At 41.1% G+C, this 21953-nt stretch overlaps 1 protein-coding gene across 1 annotated transcript in view; it reads right to left on the reverse strand.

Moving 5' to 3' along the window:
- The window catches only part of FRMPD4 (FERM and PDZ domain containing 4), a 114854-nt gene that overhangs the window by 43443 nt on the left and 49458 nt on the right, over positions 1–21953 (reverse strand). The window lies entirely within an intron of this gene.

The following is a 21953-nucleotide window of genomic DNA, read 5'->3' on the forward strand; positions in this document are numbered from 1 at the left end:
ATGTAGACTGATAGCAGGAGAAATTGAGTCAGAATTGTTGCCAGCCAGTTAACCTCTTGCTTCTGTTAAATTCCATTAGTTATTAAAAAGTCCTGCCATGAATATATACCATATATCTAGAATGTTTAAAATTCAAAGGTTCACCCCTCTTTTTTTTTTTTAAAGGATGTATTTATTTATTGTGCTAAAATCGGTAAGATATGACTTTAAAGATCTATTCTATTTAAAGCTCTGTCCAGCCTTTCAAAATCATATTGTTAATTTTCATTTAATACATCTAAATATTTATGCTGGTTAACTTAATAATGTATTTATGCTGTTATACCCTTCATTTTTTCCCCTTTTGTATCACTAGAACTATATAATTTGTTTTACATTTTCCTTGGGACAAAGAATCACCAATACAAGTCTCGCTGAAAAGTTACAAAGCAAACGTACGCTGCACGTAAATGATCCTTAAGATAAAACTTAAATTACACTTAAGCAGAAATTCTTCCTTGATAAATGCTAAAATATTGCAAAATAGGGGGGGGAAGGAATGTTTGAAAAGGGGAGAAGAAAATTACCCTGCAGACACAAATCACGCATAAAATGCTGAACAGTTGCATTCTTCTCTGCACACAGAAAATGAAGACGTAATTGCAGTGCAGTCGGACGCACCAATGTGAGTTTTAGTCTAGATACGATGGGTAACAACAGCAGTAAAAATACGATGCCACCCTCTTCAATATCAGTTATTCCCCCCCAGAAAACGCCCACACTTGCAGAGCCAAGCCGGTGCTTCGTTTTCCGTACCAGTCAGATTAAAGTTCACTCGGGGATACGATGCGCAGAGGCCAGCCCCAGCCCACCGCCTCTGCAGCGCTGCCATGCGCTGCAGCAAAAAAAAAAGTGAAAATTTACCAGTTTCATCACTGTCCTCTCCTGCTCCTTCGAAGCTGTGGGTAACAGTCAGGACTGAAGAGAAGGACAGTAAAACGTCTCTCTGCTCTTTAGGAAAACGGTGAGGGGGAGGAGGGAAGCTGTTCATGGAGGAGGTGAATACATAACTCACCATATAGCTGCAGCCAGAAGGTGGTAGGAGGGAAGATGGATATTGGTATTCGGAAAAAAGAAGAAAGGAGTGACTTCATGCGACTTGCTAAATTAATTTTATAGGTATTTTCTAAATAATTTATCTGGTATGCTTGTATTTTTTCAGCTAGATTTACATCCCCTGTGGCTTGGCAGGGCGCTTCTGTTTCCCCGGAGCGCGCTGAGCCCCCCTGCAGACGGCCGGACCCGCCGGAGCCCCACCGCCCTGCACAGAGGGGCTCGAGGCCGACGGCGCTGGGGAGGGAGCGCGCCATGCCCCGGCACAGAGACTGCCCCGGGAAGGCCGCAGCCTCGGCTGCCGGCATAGCCGCTCTACCGCATCGAGCAAATATTTGACACAAAACCCTTAAGCAGGCAGAGGGGCCTTAGGCCAGCGCTCTCTAAGCACCAGCCATTATACCACAGGGGCGAGGGCGCACCACTGCTGCCGCCTCTGGCTGCAGCTCTGAATCAACCTGTCGATAACCATCTCCTCCGGCAGCGGCCTGCCCTGCCAGCGCGGGCTGCGCTTGCTGCCGGCAGGTTTCGGGGATGGAGCGCGGAGACGCTTGCCTGTGAACTGCAAACTGGCCGAGGTGAGAGACCGCAGCTGAGAGGCCCAGTCCAGCCAGCACAGCACCCGGCCTAACAGCACCCCGGTGGCGAGATTTGCCTCGAGCTGCCTAATGGCATGAGGTACCACAGCTTAGAGTACGTCTCTAGATGCTTTCTGTAATCAGAGGGACAGCTGCAAATAGTTTCTCCCATCTTCAGCACGGCTACAGGTGACTAGCTTGGGCAAAAGGCCCAACTTTAAACAGCTGGAGTTCATAGAGGCGGATTTTCAATCAGGTATGGGAGCAGTTTTATTGTTGAAAAATGACCCTGGCCTGTCAGATGGACAAGCAGAGCAGCAGGCTGCTCTGCGGGCTGCACGCAGGGCTTTCGGCACTTCCACTCCACTACCTGCCTTTGGACACTGCAGGGCTGCTCTTGTAGTCTGAGCCAACTCAAGTATGCTGCATAAAAATGTCTCCCATATTAGCAAACAAAACAACTTCAACGAGTCTGAAAAGTATGCGATATCAAGGTTTCCCTTCTACAAAGTAACTCCTATAAAGGACCACTTAGGGGGTTGCAGTTTTCTTCTCTTGGGTAAACATCCCATTCTTCTCTTGAACAGCTTATACTTCTGTTTCATCCTTAGGATGTTGAAGACTTTCATTTAAAGCTAGTTGATGAAGTTGTTAGGCACCACAGATACCCCTCACTTCAGCTGCAATCATGAGATAAGCATCAAAAAAAAGCTTCAAAAGTCTTATCTTTTTCATTTGTACACACTGACAATGATCTATCCGTGCAAGAATAAATTCCTTGTTCCAAGGACGTGCATTAGAATTCAGTTCTCAAAGGGGACATAACGGAGGATTTAGCATGCAAAGGATACATGTTCTTTAAAGGCTATATGTCAAATCGCAAGATGAAAAATAGACTTGTCAAAATTGAGTCTGGCAGAAATCACCGTAACATCTCCTGTGTTCCAATGGACATAATATTCTTCATTATGTAGTCACATAGTAATTTTTCTGGGCAACCCTGAGACTTCTCTGGAGTCTAATTAGACTGCAAATGTGATTTTAAAAAAGCAATTAAACCATTATTTTAAAATTACATTTACTGCTGATGCAAAGTGCTAGATTATGAGTACTGGCTGGCAGTTTCTTCACATCTACAGGTCAGTAGGTTTCCGCATACATGTGAGCGAGGAGAATTAGAGTCCATCCTCATGCATAATTTTGGCCTTTAGGTTGAATCTGTCAGTGAAAAGTGAATGAGAGCAAGAACAAGGTCTAAACAGATAGGTCACAAACACTGATAATGCATTTTTATCACCTGCAACCCAAACTAGATACAAAACTGGCCAGGTGCATTTCACTAATTCCTTATGTCATGTATGGCAAGAGAAGAATAAAAAAATAAAAAAGAGTTCAAAATTATTAATCTGTGATTCTACAGAAAATGATCCAACTACTAGAAGTTTTTTAAACCTTGCAAATCCTTTTTTTTTCCCCCCCCAAGATATTTTTCATTCCCTAATTCTGTCCTATCCTGACTTTTTGCATTTCAGTGATGCTAAGAGATAATCTCAGGGCATAAGCTCTTAGTCTACAAAGGATAAGGAGCCACAAAATTATAGAAAGAAAAAAGGCAGGGGAGAGAAGTATCCTTATAGAATCAGATTCTCAAAGCTAATAATTAAAAAGAAAAGTGGAGGAGGGAGATCAGAGAGCTTTGAGAGGATTTATTTTGTTTGCTTTCCTCCCTCTACCCCTTCCCCAGCTGCAGCTTCCTGAGAAACGTTCAAAGTTCATACCTTCCCTGTGGCTCTTCTGAAGATCCAATCTCCAGGTGGGGAGTTTCAGGAAGGTCACCTATGAAGGGGATCTTTGCCACTCAAAATCCAGAAGTTCAGCATTTGAACCACGTACTATTAGCATTTTTAAAGGCAATTAGAAACAATACACTCTCCTAGTTCTTTGCTTCATCCTGTGAAACCAAATGTCTAACTTTTGCTTTGCTGTTCTGCATGCTGCTGTTGCCAATATCATTAACCTATTTATTCAGCCTGATGCACCTCAATGTTGTGCAAAATGTGGCGGTGACTTTGTACTTCACTCACAGTGCCGCTGCTGCCCTTGCTGTAAGTTGGGGCAGTGTCCCTGTCCGAGCAGAGGCCTAAAGAGCTCTTCCTTTCCTGGGCAAAAAATCCCAGGTGTCTCAAAGGCAATGCATGTTTTGGTGGTTTGCATCCAAATTGTGTGGTTACACAAAGCCAGCCACTGGAGATGCTTATGGATCCCTACAGCTACATTACACTGACTTTAGACCTGCCACTCCTTTCATCTCCCTCCCTGGAAAGGGAAGAACCTGTAGGTTCCTGTTTTGCTGCTTTTTAAGGAAAAAAAAAAGACCAGAAGTTACCAGGAGTATTCAGGACTGTTAGGGGATGTGTACAAAAATGAAGGGAGTTAAAAAAATGCTTATGCTTTTTCTAATTAAAAGTGTTGTAGAAATAAAGCTTCCCCAAGAGAGAATATTCTGTAAACAAGTCGTTGTGTGGTCTCTCTGACCTTTATCTGAAACAACTGGAGCTGGTCCTATCAGAAACAGAACGCTGGAATAAATGGACTTTGGATCTGATTTGGTCTGGTGGTTCCTAAATTGTTGTATTCCCTTTCCAAGCGATTAATTTGTTTCATAAAAGCTTGTGATAATGCTCACATTGAGAGGTTACCCAGTACACACAGTACTGACATTTTTGGTTGACATTTGCTTCTCAAAGTTCCCCTGAACTTCAGCAATCACCACTGAAATATCTGTTACACGGAATGTAACAGTAAGTCCTGAATCTAATCAACTTTCTCTGTACAAAATGCTTAGCTGAGAAAGTAAGATGATTTCACTGAAAAACACATTAAAATATATGTTATAAAGAAGGGTGCTGTCAATTAACCACATATTTTGTTTTACTTATTTAAGATCTATTTTAGTAAGTCAGAATTTTAAATAGGGAAACATTTCTGATTCAGCCTGCTTTGGGTTTTCAGCTCTAACACTGTACTGAGGACTAGAAAATGAAACCAACTAACTTCAGGAAAGTAAAAACAGAAACATGAAAAATAATGAAATTTTATTTTAAAAACTTTTCCATTATTATTATTATTATTACTTACTGCAAAGAAGGTAATGATGATGCATATGAAGGTACTTCTTACAATCCATCAGGTAAATGGTTAAACTACATGTACCACTTGTGAGGAAGAGGATGAAGACAGAAGTAGCAGAGGAGATGTGGCAAAGGCAGCTCTCCTGGGCATGGCCTCCCTTTCTTCCCCCTCTAACCTCTTTTCATAGTAAAACAGCCTCAGGAAAAAGATGATGAACTGATTTATATCAGAAACGTTATCTCAGCGCTGTCAAACTCATGCATTAAATAATGGTGTATCAAAGTTTACCATGACTTAAAAGCCATGATGCCAGCTATGATAAACTGTGGATCTTCTGTTTTCTCATTTTTGATCTTTCACAGCTCACGATTTTCTGCTCTTTCTGCAATCAAAAGGACTGGACTCTTCCACTTAAACAAGGTGGGGATTTTCACCCATTCGCAGGAATGCCACGACTCATAACAAAATTACCTAATGGTTTAATTTGGACTCATGAGAGAAATATAGGGAAAGGACTTCCAACCGCCTGCTATTGTTCAGTAACTACATAAAAAATATGCAGTGTTTTTCTCTCTTACAGCTACAAAGCGAAGTCGAAGGCTGCTACTGCAAGCTACAACAGCCCTCCGCTGCGCCCCATGGGCCTCTGCACCCTGCCCCAGAGATGCTAATGTGAAATTGGTGAAACAGAGGGTGATGCAGTGAAAAAATGGTAGTAAAGCCAGGCATAGACCATCCTACTGAGGCAGAAAATAACAAAAAAAATTTTTTAAAGCTCTACATGGTTTCATTTATTTACAACCATCATTTATTGTCATTTGTACAGAGTCATAAAACCTAACACACTAAAAATTCCTCCAGTGTCTCGCTCCTCTATGGTTTTGTTTTGCAATATATAGCATTACCTTAAAAATGGGTTTGACCTACTTGAAATATCTAATTTTCACTTCATGTTTTCTGAAGCCCTTGGTAGGCACCCAGTTTCAGAGAAGGGAGAGTGATGGGAAAGTGAAGGGAGAGAATTAGGGAGAGTGATGGGAAAGGGATCTGCCGTGGCTGGCATGGGTAACCACTGGGAATGGCATGTCACAAAACTACTCCCTGAGCTACCCTAGATCAAATAGGTAAATGCTTTCTTAAAGTGTGTTATTCCTCCATTTGACAGCAATATCTTAAATAAACTGGCAGGCTACAAATAGAGCCACTACAAGTAATCCATGGGGTAATCCATAAACAGCCTGATCCAAATCCCCCTGAAATCCATCAAAAGATTTCCACCATCTTCAGCAGGCTTTGGATCAGACCCATTTTGCTGGAGGATGAACATCACTCTGAAGTTTCAAGAAAACTAAGCACAGGTGGCAAAGCAACACCTTTCCTGTCGCTTTTAAGAGATCTTTGTCAAATATTTCCCTTAACAAACCTTAAAGAAGTAGGCACTTCTTCCCAGAAAGCTAAAAATAAGTATTTCTAGAAACAGGCAGTATACATTTTAGCATTTATAGTTATGGACGCATCATTTATAGATTCAACATACAGAATATTAATCACATTCAGAGCTATCTCTAAACAAAAATTAAAATGGGTATTATTCTCTGTGCCTGCAAAAACAAATCCACCATCTATCTCAGATAAATAAAAATAATTAATTTACGAAGCCGAAGAATTGCTTTATTTGCACTTGACTGTTTAATGGGCAGGATAGGGGGAAACAGCACTATTACTACCACTGTATCATGTTTAATAATTGTAAAATTGCTTTCTGTTATTCTATTTACAATAATAATAGTATTGTTAAACACCTATCATAACAAATGTATTTTTGACCAAAGAGCCACTAATGTTTGTCTTTATAAATTAAGCTAGACATAAAAATCCATGATATTACCTTCTTCGAAATAACAGAACAGTGCATTGGTGCTGTACTATGAGCAGCAACCGGTATCCTATTGGGAAATTCATATTATCCTGCCTCCTATCTAAATGAACAGCATTGACAAGAGCTTTTTTTTTCCCCTCATTGTTAGTGACATATATGCAAAAGCACTGTAATTATTCTAAAGCAGCAGCTGAAGGAAAAACTCTTCTGGAGATGTTGGTAATCTGTCACGAAGAGAGTACTATGAAGACAGCAGGCAATTCAAAATCCCAATATTTTTTGCTTGAGACAATTTAACTGTTCAGAAGCATCTATCAAACACTTATATAAGGACATATTGGAATAGTTTTTTAAATTTTACTATTTACTCAATAGATGATTTCTATGAAATATATGAAGTGTAATATATGAATACATTTTTAAAATGCGCAGTAAAGTAGCTATTCAAAGTACCTACTGCATGCTGCCCTTTGGTAAAATGTCGTTTTTCTAATCAAGACATTAGGAGTAATTAATCCCTACTGTAAATAAACTGTTGCTCAAATAAAACTAAGTCTTAGGTCAGTAAATCCTATCAGATTAAGCCACTTATGCCATACCCTTCAGCACAGTACAACCAAACCAAATTATGATTTTTTCCTACTGTTTCTGACACTCAGAGCTATAATTGCCAAAACAGAACTTTTCCAAGCATTCAGGGCAGAAAAAAATTAGTACTAAAAGCCGAAGAAATTGTAATTTGTGTATGTTCAGCACTGTGTACCAGAAAAGTAACTGCTTATCATGCCGCATTTGACTTCCACTCAAAAAACAGCTCACTAGCTCCAGTGAAATAATGCACACCTCAAAAAAAAAGAAAAAAAGAAAAAAAAAAAAAAGAAAAAAACCAAAGTCATGTCCTGCACAGCATCAATATCTGGTGAGGCTGCAAGGCAGGAGAACACATCCAGGTGTGGGCAAGCCTTTGAAAGACACTCTGCGTGATGATAAGTGCAGGTAGACAGAACATGGGCATGGGTGATAGTGAGCAAGAGCCCAAGAGCAGAAAGTGACTGCTGTAAGATAGGGCTACTCGCTTTGCCACCTTCCCAGAAAAGTCACACCTTCCCATAGGGACTGAGCACAGCTTTTTGAGCTGCTCATAGTCAGAATTCAGGTGTGAGATCGGGCAGTCTTATTATTCCTATGCATTCAAAGATCCTAAGACCAACATACAACTTAATTTGACTTCCTGCAAAACACAAACTCTCCTGCTAACCATAGTTGGTAGATGTTTTGTAAAGGCCTTAACTTCTGCTTAAGCTACAGCACATCTTTCCAAACAGATACAAGATTCTCATTTAAAGTCTTGAAACGATGGAGAATGACCACAGCTCGCTCTCATCTCTCACTAGTTGCCGTTTCTTAGGGCTGGACTGTACTTTTCTACCAAGCTGAAGAGGTGCCTGCTATCCAAGTTCTTCCTTGTTCAGATGTCCACATTCAGATAAAGCCATCTTGATCTCTCCCGCAATAACCTAACTAGGCTGAGCTTCTTATGTCTCTTACAAAAGGGACAACTTCTGGCTCATTTTTGCTGCTCTTTCTAAACTACGTCCAATTACCGGCACACTTTCAGAAACGGACAGCACTGCAGACCTTCTATGGTTATATATAAAGTTTATATTGCCTCTCTACTCCCACTTGATATTCTTTTCCCTTTTATATCCTTTTTATATTCATTCTGTTAGCTACAATGTACTGCTCTGAAAGGTCAGATTCAATGAATTATTTAATGCAATGGCAAGCTGAGGCACGAAATGCTGCCTCTTACAGCCTCTGGTAGTTTCACCCTAGGCTGAGCTTCAGTTCTGCGAGCCAAGGGCATCAAGACAGGAATGCTCACAATAACAGCTTTAATTCACTTGCTCCGAGCAACACGCACATCCACCCTGTGCTTCACCTTGGCCAGTCCTCTTCTGAAGCAAAGCTTTTACTACCAGACGCCATATTCAACACACCGCGCTGGGAAATAGCACCTGCCTTCCAATACCAGCGCACGACTTTCAAAGCTCCTTCCCCTAAATTTCTGAACTTCTGGAATTTGGCCACCTATTGCCATGTGACAGTGGTGCCATCAGCTAGAGGTGGGAAGACCCAGCATGAGGTTACTGCAACACCATGCTGCACAGACAGTTAACTACAAGATGGCAGGCACCACAGGATTTCTTTGAGGCTGCTCTAGCAAATGCTATGCATCATCAACAGCTTGCAAGGAAGTCAGCCCACAAAGACTGGGCCGTGAAGGACTGCCATCCCCCAGCCAAAATGCACAACAGATGCCAGGGCCTGTTGCAACAGGACAAGGGGGAATGGTTTTAAACTAAAAGAGGGTAGATTTAGGCTAGATATAAGGAAGAAATTTTTCACAATGAGGGTGCTGAAACACTGGCACAGGTTGCCCAGAGAGGTGGTAGATGCCCCATCCCTGGAACCATTCAAAGTCAGGTTGGACGGGGCTCTGAGCAACCTGATCTAGTTGAAGATGTCCCTGCCCATTGCAGGGAGGTTGGACTAGATGACTTTTAAAGGTCCCTTCCAACCCAAACTATTCTATGATTCTATTATAAAATACTGACGTGCTTAGTTTGTAAGCCAGAAGTACCAGCTTTGCCTTGGATCACGCTGACCTCCAGCTCTGCCCTCCTGAACTCCTCAGTGTCTCACAGGAGCTGTAGCTCCGGCTGTTGCTGCCTGACTTACAAAAGCCTCATGACACCCTGCATGCTTCTGATACGTTATTTGTCCAATAAACAGCCATAAGACTTACATTAGCAAACTGTATTCTCAGTCTATGTACCTCAGAGCATAAATAATACAATCTTCTCTTTCTCCAACAAAAAAATGGTTGCAAAAGAGTGTGTTGAGTTTTCTTTCAGTCCCATATGTCAATATGTGATATAGCTCCTTCCTTAAGCCCATGGTAGTTTGTATGAATTATTAATGAACTCAACAAGCCTGCTGGACACTGTAACATGACTATAATTGGTGTAGAACACTAAGAAATTGTTTCAATACTTTTTAAGGAGAAAAAAGCGGTATCTTTACTAACACATTTATTCTAATATTTAATTAAAGGCTTTGAACACAAACAGAATTTCAGATAAAATGCAGAACAAAAGGGTATTTCTGGTCACAAAAGTATGATTTCCATGTAAAATTGAGCAGTAAGGAGAATGACACAAGATAAAGAATTAAAAAGAAAATGGACTGCAAACTCAATTAATGAATAGTTTTAATTTTTTGCTGTCTTCCAGAATTGAGAGTTGTTGCTATTATTCTTGATAAACCCTTAGGCAGATGATATTTTCTTTTTAAGTCTCAGGCACACTGTAGACACATAGAAAAGGATATTGGGCAGAAAGACAATGTATGGAACAAAGATTTCAGTGCAACAATTAAACCTCATGACTCCTACAGTTTTTATGAAATAGAGATGACCTCAAGGATTTTAAACCGCTATAGCAACCGATTTTCTTCTCTAGAAGAACGGCCTTTTTGTGTATTGCTTTCTGAATAACAGACCTGCTGAAAAGCTGAAGTGATCATCATAAAATGGGCAGGTTCTATGACATAAGATGACAAGACCTTTGCCTCTCCTGGATTCTTGCTTGATTCATAAGCTGAACAAATTTGGTTTTAACTAAACCTCCAACCAAGCTGGATTACTTTATTTAACAATATAGACAGTGGACCGCAGGGATTTTCCCTTGTGCAGTAAGTAAAATACATTAAGCTTTAGTCTGCATGAAGAGGAATAAGAGCTAACAGAACAATTAACATTTCAGCACATACTATGTAAGAAATATGCCTTTGGGGTAGCGGAGGTTGATGGCCATCTGGGTTTATCTCTGCAGCCTCTGTTTCGGTATTTGCAGTCTCTATTTTGGTATGTCTTCTTGGTTTCTCAGAACCAGTTTGTCTTGGTTTCTCAGATGAAGACAAAATAAGACTAAAACCAACATCCTTTGGAAGTCACCTGCTGTGAAATACATGTGATTCATCTTTCCCCTATTACTGCTGCTGCTTCCAGGAGGCCTGTGAAGACTTGGATGTTTCAAGTCAAGCAAAAAGTCAGAGAATGGTATTTTTGGGAAAAGGCCTAAAAAAAGCTAAAGCTAAAGCTAAAATGCTTCTCTTACGCTGTTTTTCATGTGTTGCTTGTAATAAATTACACATGATCAATTGTCACATCAGAAATCAAACCAGGAAGAGTTGACTAATAAATCCCACAGAAATCTACCGCGTTAAGCTGCCTTTTGAAGCATTCAATATTTTTTAAAGGTGAGTTTATTCTTAGCCATTTTTATTTTCTACTTAGTTTTTGTCTCAAATCCTTTGTTTAATGAGAAAAAGATGTTTTTGTCCTTTGACCTTCCACTATGACCCAAAGTCATCCCAATCAGTGGTAATATTTGACTGAAGAATCTCATTTTGGGGACTGATGAGTCAGAATATGTAAACTGTTCTCCTTCCTTTTTAACTAACCTTCTGATTGGGCATATCAGATAAAGTTAGATGTAGATACTCAATCTCTTGGCAATTTTGGGAGTCCTTGTTGGCTGTACTATTGGTAAATTAAAAATATGATCTAATTCTGTGTTCTAAGTTTTCTAGTTCATCAGCCAACACAGAAGTCCCTACAACATTTCTATTCCAATGACATAATACTATCAACTGCTAAGAGAGACTCTGAGTCACAAAATTATTCTTATTGGAGGGAAGCAGGAAAGAGAAAGGACTTGCTAATGACAATCTTAAGCCTTTTAATCTTATTTCTCAGTATTTTTGAAAAAGCTTCCAAAAAAAAATTAGCCCTTGACAACATAGAGTCATAAAAATTTAAAGTCAACTGCACCGAGAGCCAGATCCAATTTTCTTACAACACAATTAAGCCTAGACATCTCTGAATGAAAAAGAAGTTTGGATTGAGAGAGTTTTATCAGACTAGTATTCAGCCAGGTACTTCTCATCTCTACTATTTTTGTGATTTTCCAGCTCCATAGACAAACTACAAGTTACTGGTATCAAGCACTGTCAACCCCACATGCCTTTGGTTGACTGAAAGGCAACATTGCTGTCAGAGCAGGGATATGAAATGGAACTGTAGAGATAGCCATTGTAACTGGACCCTAATGGGATGAGGGACAGCCACCTTATGGGCGCACATAGCTTCAGGAAGCACCATTCTTCATTTTACTTAATAGCTTAGATGTAGTCCGGGAAGTAAATATGATTATGATGCTAAAAACTAACTCTGAGAGTCAGGAAGCCAGAAAGACACAGCATCAGCATGCCAAAAAGCCAGAGAAAGGTCTTGCCATCTTCAGGAACTCCTGAGTCAGCTTTCCATTACACAATTCATTAAAATTACTCCATTATACCAATGGACCATGAGATACCAAGACCTCTCCATGACACTTTGCTCTGAGTAGGGTTTTATTCATTTCCCAGTTGCTCTCTTTATCTCCTTCCCATCCCAGGGAGTGCTGCTTCTACCTTGACAGAGAAAAAAAGTGCTCAGGGGTATTCAGCCCCCTGAGCTGGAAGACAGGGACGGCGAGCAGGATAAACCCCCCATAATCCAAGAGGAAGCAGTTAATGACCTGCTATGCCACCTGGATGCTCACAGGTCTATGGGGCCAGGTGGGATCCACCCGAGGGTACTGAGGGAGCTGGCGGAGGAGCTTGCCAAGCCACTCTCCATCATTTACCAGCAGTCCTGGTTAACTGGGGAGGTCCCGGATGACTGGAGGCTTGCCAATGTGACACCCATCTACAAGAAGGGCCAGAAGGAGGATCCAGGGAACTACAGGCCGGTCAGCCTGACCTCGGTCCTGGAGAAGATTATGCAGCGGTTCGTCTTGAGGGCACTCACAAGCCATGTGTGGAACAACCAGGGGATCAGGCCCAGCCAGCACGGGTTCATGGAAGGCAGGTCCTGCTTGACCAACCTGATCTCCTTCTATGACCAGGTGACCCGCCTAGTGGATGAGGGAAAGGCTGTGGATGTGGTCTACCTGGACTCCACTAAAGCCTTTGACACTGTCTCCCACAGCATTCTCCTAGAGAAGCTGGCGGCTCACGGCTTAGACAGGTACACTCTTCGCTAGGTAAAAAACTGGCTGGACGGCCGAGCCCAGAGAGTTGTGGTAAACAGAGTTAAATCCAGTTGGCGGCCGGTCACGAGCGGTGTTCCCCAGGGCTCAGTTTCGGGGCCAGTCTTGTTCAATATCTTTATCAATGATCTGGACGAGGGGATCGAGTGCTCCCTCAGTAAGTTTGCAGACGACACCAAGCTGGGCGGGAGTGTTGATCTGCTCGAGGGTAGGAAGGCTCTGCAGAGGGACCTGGACAGGCTGGATAAATGGGCTGAGGCCAAATGTATAAGGTTTAACAAGGCCAAGTGCCAGGTCCTGCACTTCAGCCACAACAACCCCAGGCAACGCTACAGGCTTGGGGAAGAGTGGCTGGAAAGCTGCCCAGAAGAAAAGGACGTGGGGGTGCTGGTCGACAGCCGGCTGAACATGAGCCGGCAGTGTGCCCAGGTGGCCAAGAAGGACAACGGCATCCTGGCCTGTATTAGGAATAGTGTGGCCAGCAGGAGTAGGGAGGTGATCGTGCCCCTGTACTCGGCACTGGTGAGGCCGCACCTCGAATACTGTGTTCAGTTTTGGGCCCCTCACCACAAGAAGGACATGGAGGTGCTGGAGCGTGTCCAGAGAAGGGCAATGAAGCTGGTGAAGGGCCTGGAGCACAAGTCTTATGAGGAGCAGCTGAGGGAACCGGGGTTGTTTAGTCTGGAGAAGAGGAGGCTGAGGGGAGACCTCATCGTCCTCTACAGCTACCTGAAACGAGGTCGTAGTGAGGTGGGTGTTGGTCTCTTCTGCCAAGTAACTAGCGATAGGACGAGAGGAAATGGCCTCAAGTTGCGCCAAGGGAGGTTTAGATTGGACATTAGGAGAAATTTCTTTACTGAAAGAGTGGTCAGGCCTTGGAACAGGCTGCCCAGGGAAGTGGTTGAGTCCCCATCCCTGGAAGTATTTAAAAGACGTGTAGATGAGGTGCTTAGGGACATGGTGTAGTGGGCATGGTGGTGTTGCGTTGACGGTTGGACTCGATGATCTTAGAGGTCTTTTCCAACCTTAACGATTCTATGATTCTATGGTTCTATAAACACAGGATTACACCACCACTCAACATGCCAGCTGCCCATAGTATCTAAGCAGCCCCAAGGAGAAGGGCTTAAGCCCTCCATTGATTCATATTTTCCAATTACATGGTTCAAGATTTTTTAAAAGCTATTCATTTTTGCTTTTCCCCCCCCTCCATTCTCACTGTGCTACAAAAAAGGCATACATAGCCACCACACTAACAGTTATGCTAGCTTTATTTTCTCCAATTTGGCAAACAGATGAGTTTTTGTAAAATGCACAAAACCCTTCAAATACAGACACTGCCAGGAGCTTCTACAGAACTAACAGCTAAAGACTAAAAGTATTCCAAATTCATGAAACTATACAAGACATTGCAAATTGGTCACAGTCCTTTCACCCTTCTCTCTCAACAGTTTAAATTACCTTTTACATTTCCTATGAGCACTGGTGCATATAAAACTGCCACCCCCAAAACAGCATTCCTTAAAAACAGGAGATTAAAATCTTTTTGCCTTTTGCTGATACAAGGCGCCTGTAGCAGACACAACCCTCCAAGGGCCAACTTACAAAACCATAAAAACATCATGTTTGCCTCCCAGCTCTTGACATCTTTCTATCAAAATACAGCATTTGGGTATAATTCATAGTAACTACAAGCCTTTTGCTTGATACTGCCATCTACGTTTCAGTCTTTTAAAGAAGTATTTCTCTGTCATCCTGAAGCTATGTAGGCAGCAGATAAAAACCAGTTAATTTCTATGATCCAAATGTCCAGCACTGTCTCAGGATAAAAGGGAATGCTGATGCCACCACTGTCCACATTGTGTGTAACATAAGCCTCCACAAAGCACCACAGGCCTTATACCATGCAACTATCATATCTTCTCAAAAATGGCTGTTTTCCATTACAATAGCTTCATTAGCTGATGTGTACGTGCTGAATCAGTCAGCAAGTGACTGGTAGGATGAGGGAGTTGTAAACTTCCCAGTGAGGGGAGCCACACATTTCTGGAAGGGCAGAGTTGCTCTGTGAGTTCTGTGCATGCGATGGCGAAGGCATCTCTGCCATCTTCATATTTCACAGTCACTCCTTGCTGGCAGCCCCTAATGCAGAGCACAATCCTCTCCTATCAGCCCATACTGCTTCTCCAAGCTCAGAAACTGTTCTGCACAGACTGGCGCTTCCCAAGCAAGCTCCTGAAGCTGTCTCTGTCTTGTCTTCCTCCCTGTTTTCTGCCTTCTGCTGATTAAACTGCTCCATATCACAGTGCTTGTCTTGTATAAGCGTAGTTGTCCTGTAGTAATGTCCTCAAGGCATCCACAGGAGCCACAAAATATTCAAGTGCCAACAGCATGGTGTGGAGGGCTGGCTTGCCCAACATTATCGTTTATGATTTGGAAATGTCATCCCAAAAGAGACAGATAATGGGGTCAGGAAAGAGAAACCATGAGATTTCTGTAGTTTGACACCTCCTCTCTAACCCTCCCTGCCCCAAACACAGGACATGAGATTTTTAGGTACCTCCTGCTACATATTCCAACATGAAGTAATCCTTTGATGCATGGGGCTTGCAGCGACAGCACAAAGAAAGATAAACATTTATTGCAGAACATGCAATATAGAGGAAATTGATCACGTGGAAGGGTTAATTCATAATAAATTGAAAGCTGGGTGTTCATTTGTATGACTTTACATGGAAACAATTACTTTGAAACAGTCACATCAGTGCATCTGGCTTCAAAGTAAATCCTCCATGCAGACAAGCCAATGCTTTTGTTTAGTTGTATGAGAAGTGGTAAGCCTGCTTGTCAGAACAAGCTAATGAGAGCAACGTTTGCTGGTTCACATCTGAAGAAGGCATTTTGTACAGTTGCTTGCGTTTTGGGCACAGCTGTTCCACATCTCTGTCCATACCCTTGCGTTCAGTTACCATAAAGCAACTTGTTACAGAACAGCTGACCTGAAATTCATCACAGCTGACTCCTCTTTCTGGAGGATAACAGAGTAAGATGATGACACAACACTTCAACTGGATGACACATCAAGCCTTGGAATTTCAAAAAGACCCTAGACTTGCGAACTCCAGGGGGCATCCATCATGGTGAACATGAAAAGAAACTTATATGCTAAGTTCTCAGCATTCCAAACATTTGAATTATTGAGCCCAAACCTGTCTAAACCATGTCAGCCAACTTTCTGCTAAGAAAGGATATGAGACTGCATGTTTTCACAGATACAATGGATATAAAAGAGAATGATTTCCATAGTTGGTATTGATTTTAAGAATAACAAGTAATGTCTTTATACAGCTTTCAACTCAGCTTAACTCTTACAGGCCTTTGAAAAGACAGGCAAGCATTTCTGAAACCATATCACAGATTAATAATTAAAATCTAGAGACATCTGAATTAGCTCTCAATATATTAGCTCAAGTACCAGAAGCACCTCACCATGGCAGCCAAGAAAAAAGGTAAAGTAGACAATACTAAATCTGTGCTCTCACAATTAGATCACAGCAGCTGATTTAAATTACTTAAGTTACCTCTGTATTATGTTGCAGAAGGTAGAAGACATATATCTAACAACACCCCCCAAGTCAGGCAGGAACTGAGTTCTTATATCCTGACTCCCAGCTCTATGCTTGGGCCAGCTGATTAGAGGGAGCTAATTAAATGCCCTGGCAGAAAGCTTATCTCTATTGATGTCACTTGTAAAACTCCTACAGATAATTTGGTCCAACATTTTGTCCCTCTGTTCAGCATTATGTATCTAAAAAACCAAAACACCAGCAATGCACAGATGAAGGCCTGAAACAAAATGGCTATAAAGTCTCTGGATTGATATACCGAACTGGGAGTATAATGGAGTACCTTCAGATTAAAAGGTCCACATGAGTGGTTTTTCAGGAAAAGCACGTTTCAAGACTCTCGGTTGCTAAGCAGTTATCATAGCTAATAGCTTAATATGCTTGATTTTCTTCTCTATGATGTTGATGAAGAAAGAATGTCTTTAATATTAAGTCCACCAAAATTGCTTGATCCAATACATGAAACAGTCTAAGCCTAGAGACAGAAATTACTTTTGAAAAGTGGTATTTTCAGTTGCTGTGAGAAGACGATGATGACAGGCACTGCCACTGAGCTCCCTTTTGCACCCGCGTTTAGCTATGGTGATGCAGAGAAGGCAAACTGGTCCCCTGACACACACATTCAAACGGCAGTGACAGAATCCTCATCCACTCCCTGACGATGGTGAGAAGAGTCAGTATTAATTGAATTCACGTTAAATGCAACATGCAGCCTGAAATCCTGGAGGGTTCCTTCTCTCCAGTCTTATGGTAACACGAAATAAAAAAGAAATTCTACTGCAGAATTGAAAGAATCCTCCAGATCCTCTTGATGCAAACTTGCCGTGACATTAACTTGCCAAAGCAAGAGTTATTTCAGAAAGGTTTTTGAGTCATTTCTGTTAAATAGAAAATAGAGCCAACAGGAAAGAAAAGCCCTTAACGAATTTCACCTTTTTCAGTTCTTGCTTTGCAATTAAAGTCTTTTAGTGGAATTCCACAGGACATCAAATACTAATTTACTGCTGTTACAGTTTCAAGGAACGGACTAATCTAGCCTAATTTAGCAACCTGGAAGTCAGATTTCTATTCTAAGATATTTTTCTGTGCTCCTTCTTTAGTCAATGCATAAATACAGCTTTCTGCAACAGAGTAGTTTATTCCAAAACAAGTATCTCGGATGGATCACCCTCTTCAGGTGCCTGTCTCTCCTCACAGGCTGCCTGGATAACTATTTTAATTGAGGTATGAACAAAATACCACTACTGTGCCCTACTCGGAGTTTGCTTTATGGGGTAAGCAGTACATCTGTGTGTCACTTAAAATTTCAGTAAAATACCTTGCTAAATAAAAAGACATTTTACATATGTTGGGGTCCTTGTAGACTAATGCATACTCAGTACAATCTAAGATAATCAAGTAAGTCATTCATGTTAAAGAAATTACCTATAAACATATTATAAGGCAAATTATTTGTTAGATATATTTCTTTAAGTGTTTTAAAAGAACGTTTGGTTGATTAAACTGATTCTTAAAAAGATACAAATTTAACATTAACCAATGATAATGAAATGCACCTCTGAACAACCAATTAATTGACACAGTACGTTAATACACCTTCTAATATGTTAGTTTTGCATTATTGCTCACCTTCAAATAAGCAAAAAATTGCTACATTGCACAATGACTTTAATGTTATCTCAAAGTACTTATTGTTAAGTATGTGTGAAAAGCTTTAAGTCACAGAATCTGTACCAGCAGTAAAAGAAAACCAAGATAAGTAGCTCCTGCTACAATTTTGAACCGACTGCAGTACAAATACATCTTCCTTTCTTTAGTATTCTGTTTGCTTGCTCCTTGCCTGGACTGTAATCATACATTTAGAAAATCGGGCTTGTTTCTTCCTCTTTTTCCAACTTCAATGACTTCCTGTCTTGAATGGAACACATCTAGACTGCAGCCATAAGTGATGCTCATAAAGGTGACCTCTCTTTGTAAGGGAAACCATAAACATGACTTCTGGGTTTGTGCTTGAAAATAGCTGAGGAAAACATAATAACGTGCAAAAGCCATTGAGCATTACCCAGAAATAACGAGTCCTTAGGCATTTTGTCTGCAAACCATACTGTATTCATATTTCTGCAACCTTGGCTTTCAAAGGACAACTTGAACACTAATTAAATGTTGCCAGTAAAGCAGAGCCAAAAGAATTAGATGGATGAGAATGACCTACAGGGGATATTTATAATGAATATCCCTGATAATCTCCAGACCTGAAACCTCCTAGGATACAACAGTATCCCTCAATTCTTAAAAAACAAACCAAAATCTTTCACCAGGTTCCTGCTTAGTACCCCCTGGAGTCAGCAGAGGTGGCTTTAATACAGTTTTCTACTTAAGGAAGCTTATTTTCAGTAATGAATGTTTAGAAAGCACACACATAATTAAAACATTAAAATGCAATAAAGAGACAATGTGAAAATTTCTGTATTACACGCTCCCTTTATCTTCTTGCATTTTCCTGTAGTAAAACCGTTACACAAAAGGGACTTTCTTAAAAGACTGGTCTAACTATTTCTAACCCTGTAGGAGTAAAAAGTACACAATGAATTTGGAGCTGATAGGAAAAGGGCTGAAGAAAAAAAAAATTATCTGAAAAAAACTGCTCTGACTTATTTTGGGGAAAATTTGGAAATAAAGCAAATTTATTCCTTAGGGACATACTTTTTCCTAATGAAAAAAGATTTAATTGACATTTTTCAGATACCCTTCTTGGTAGACATTCTTAATCTTTTTTTATTTTTTGGATTTAAGATAGACCGTAGCAGAAATTCTCTTTTCCGTTTTCTTTTCCTTCAATAGCATAACTCTTTTCATAAGTAAATGTCCCGACAATGTTTTCCTGGAAAACAATTAAATATTGTATTACACTAAAAACTCTGTTTAACATTCAGGGTTGACTTAACATCTAACGTTTGTGTATACTTTTGCTTGGAAGTTTTGAGTCTTGCTAAGCTTGTTAAAGCATGATGCTCATCTGCTATGAAGTCTGCCTTTTTTTCCCCATGCAGTTTGGGTTTTTTCTGTTTGGCATACTATGATCTTTATGCCTGTATTTTGAAAGTAGATTAATTTTTTCCACACTCTCTGCAATTATAAAGACAAATCATTTCTTGACTTTAAGAAAGCTTTGAGGGAAAGCTGCATAAAAATAGACACAGAATTTCACATCATGATTATAAAATATACCTTGTTATACCTAATCAGCAAGAGAGCATGCAATCACAGAAAAAATATGGTGTTGGAATATCAGTTTTTCATTGATGTGCTGCAGTGACCACGAGATGGTACAGTGTAAGATCCTGAGGAAAAGGAGGAAGAGGAGTCCAAGCTAAAGAGCAGACTTCAGCTTGTCCAGGGCACTGGTGGGCAGGGTCCTGTGGGATGCAGCACTGAAAGGCCAGAGCCCAGTAGAGCTGGGTGATCTTCATGGAGAGCCTCCTCCAAGTGGCAGAACGGTCTACTCCAATCTGCAAGGAAGCAGGCAGACACAGCAGGACACCAGTGTGGCTCCACAGAGAATGCCGGACTGAGACCCAGCGCAAAATAGAAGCCAGCCGGAGATGGAAATGGAGATGTTAGCCAGCAGAAACAGAGAAGACCTACTTGGCCAGGCAGGCATGGAGTTTGCAAAGCTCAGCTGGCACTGAAGGGTACAGGATGTGAAGGGTAACAAGAAGGGCCTCTACAGCTACATCAGCAGTGAAAGCCAAGGGAAATATGAACTCGCTGCTAAATGGGGTAGGCAACCTAATGGAGGACACTGAAAAGGCTGAGGTACTCGATGCTTTCTTGGCTTTGATCTTTAGTGGCAAGGTCTGCCACCGTGGCCCCTGAGCTTAGTGGCAGAATTTAGGGAACAGAGGTAGACAAAGACTGAATTAGGGATTGCTTAGGCAAGAGGGACACTCACAAGTCCATGGGCCTAGATGGGATGCATCTAAGGCTGCCGAGGGAGTTGGCTCATGTCTTGTAAAAGCTGCTCTCTATCATCTTTGAGAGGCCACTGGTTGAGAACTGAAACATCCGCCCACTGTGGTTGTGAAATCTCCATCTTTGGAGATATTAAAATCTTGATTCGACAAGTGCTGAGCAGTCACATCTAACTTTGACTCTAGCTTGCTTTGAGCAAGAGGTTAAACTGGATGACCTCCAGAAATTCCATCTCAATTCCTCTATGATTTTGTGATTATGCCCATTGCCTAACCTATGCATCTAAAATATACTCATTGCTGACCATAGACACACTGCTACCAGCTGGAAAACAAGATTTCAAAATTGCTTCCATGCACATTGAAAACTGAAGCAAGTGTTTTCAAAGTTGCAGATGTATCCAGCCCATATGAAAACCTTCTATTATACAGAAGGGATTCATTATTTCATTGGTGTAAAGAATGGTGTCAGGACTGCACAGTGACAGTGTTTAATCATTCCAGGTGTCCCCATTGGCATAAAAAGCAAGTTCTTAATTTCAAATGCTGTAATATACAACCCCAATACATTTCACTCTAAGTATCATCAAAGAATGGGTCTCTGTCAAAATCCCAACGGCAGATAGATTTTGAGAGCAAAGGTAGAATTACAGTGTAAGAAAAGTGAGACCAAAAGCTTCCCCTGGAATGCAACAACACTTAATTTAAGACACTACCTATGGAGTCAACATAATAGGGAAGGGTGACATTCTTATTCAGTTTCTCATTTGAAGGCAGACAGAGAATCAGCCACTCAATAAATTCAGTTTGTCTCAGGCCTAATCAGTCTATTTTCCTTGTTGTTATTACTACATATCGCTGGCAGCAGAGAAATGAGATAGAGATCCTAATTCTGATTACTTGCATATCAAAGAATCAGGGAAAGAATGAAGACTGCAATAGGATCACTTTATGAAGAAACAACGACATAAAAAATGTGTTTAAGACCCATTTGTGAGGCTTATGCTAATGGTCAATACAGAGCATAGGACAGAATTTTAGTAAGAACAGGACAGTTCCTGCAGTTCATGGGGTCTCTTTGTCACAAAAACCAAGAGTGTCGAAGTCCCCTCTTAATGTGCTGAGTTTCTGTTAGCTGACTTGCAGGTTAACACTTCTATTTTTACAATCTGAAAATATATTGTATTTTGTCTAAACTCGCCTAACACAGATAAAGGCATCAGTGTTGCTGGCATCTTTATACCGTTTCTGTATCTCCTTTGGAAGTTTGCTTCGCAGCTGAATCCCAGCAAATGAGCACCCATTTGCTCAAATTGTCATCTGCAAAAAGAGTACAACTACCACGGTACCTCCTGCCCAAATTTCTGGAAGCAAATGTGACTTTTCAAAATTACATGGGTAATACTGACAACACTGACAGTTACCAGTGCTGAGGAGAGGTACCTGCACAGTTAAAACCTTAGTATCTCTCAGGAATTGACTAGACCCACCAATTCAGAGTTTACACCAATGAGAAG

Source organism: Calonectris borealis, chromosome 1, assembly GCF_964195595.1.
Source record: "Calonectris borealis chromosome 1, bCalBor7.hap1.2, whole genome shotgun sequence".
Taxonomy (NCBI): Eukaryota; Metazoa; Chordata; class Aves; order Procellariiformes; family Procellariidae; genus Calonectris; species Calonectris borealis.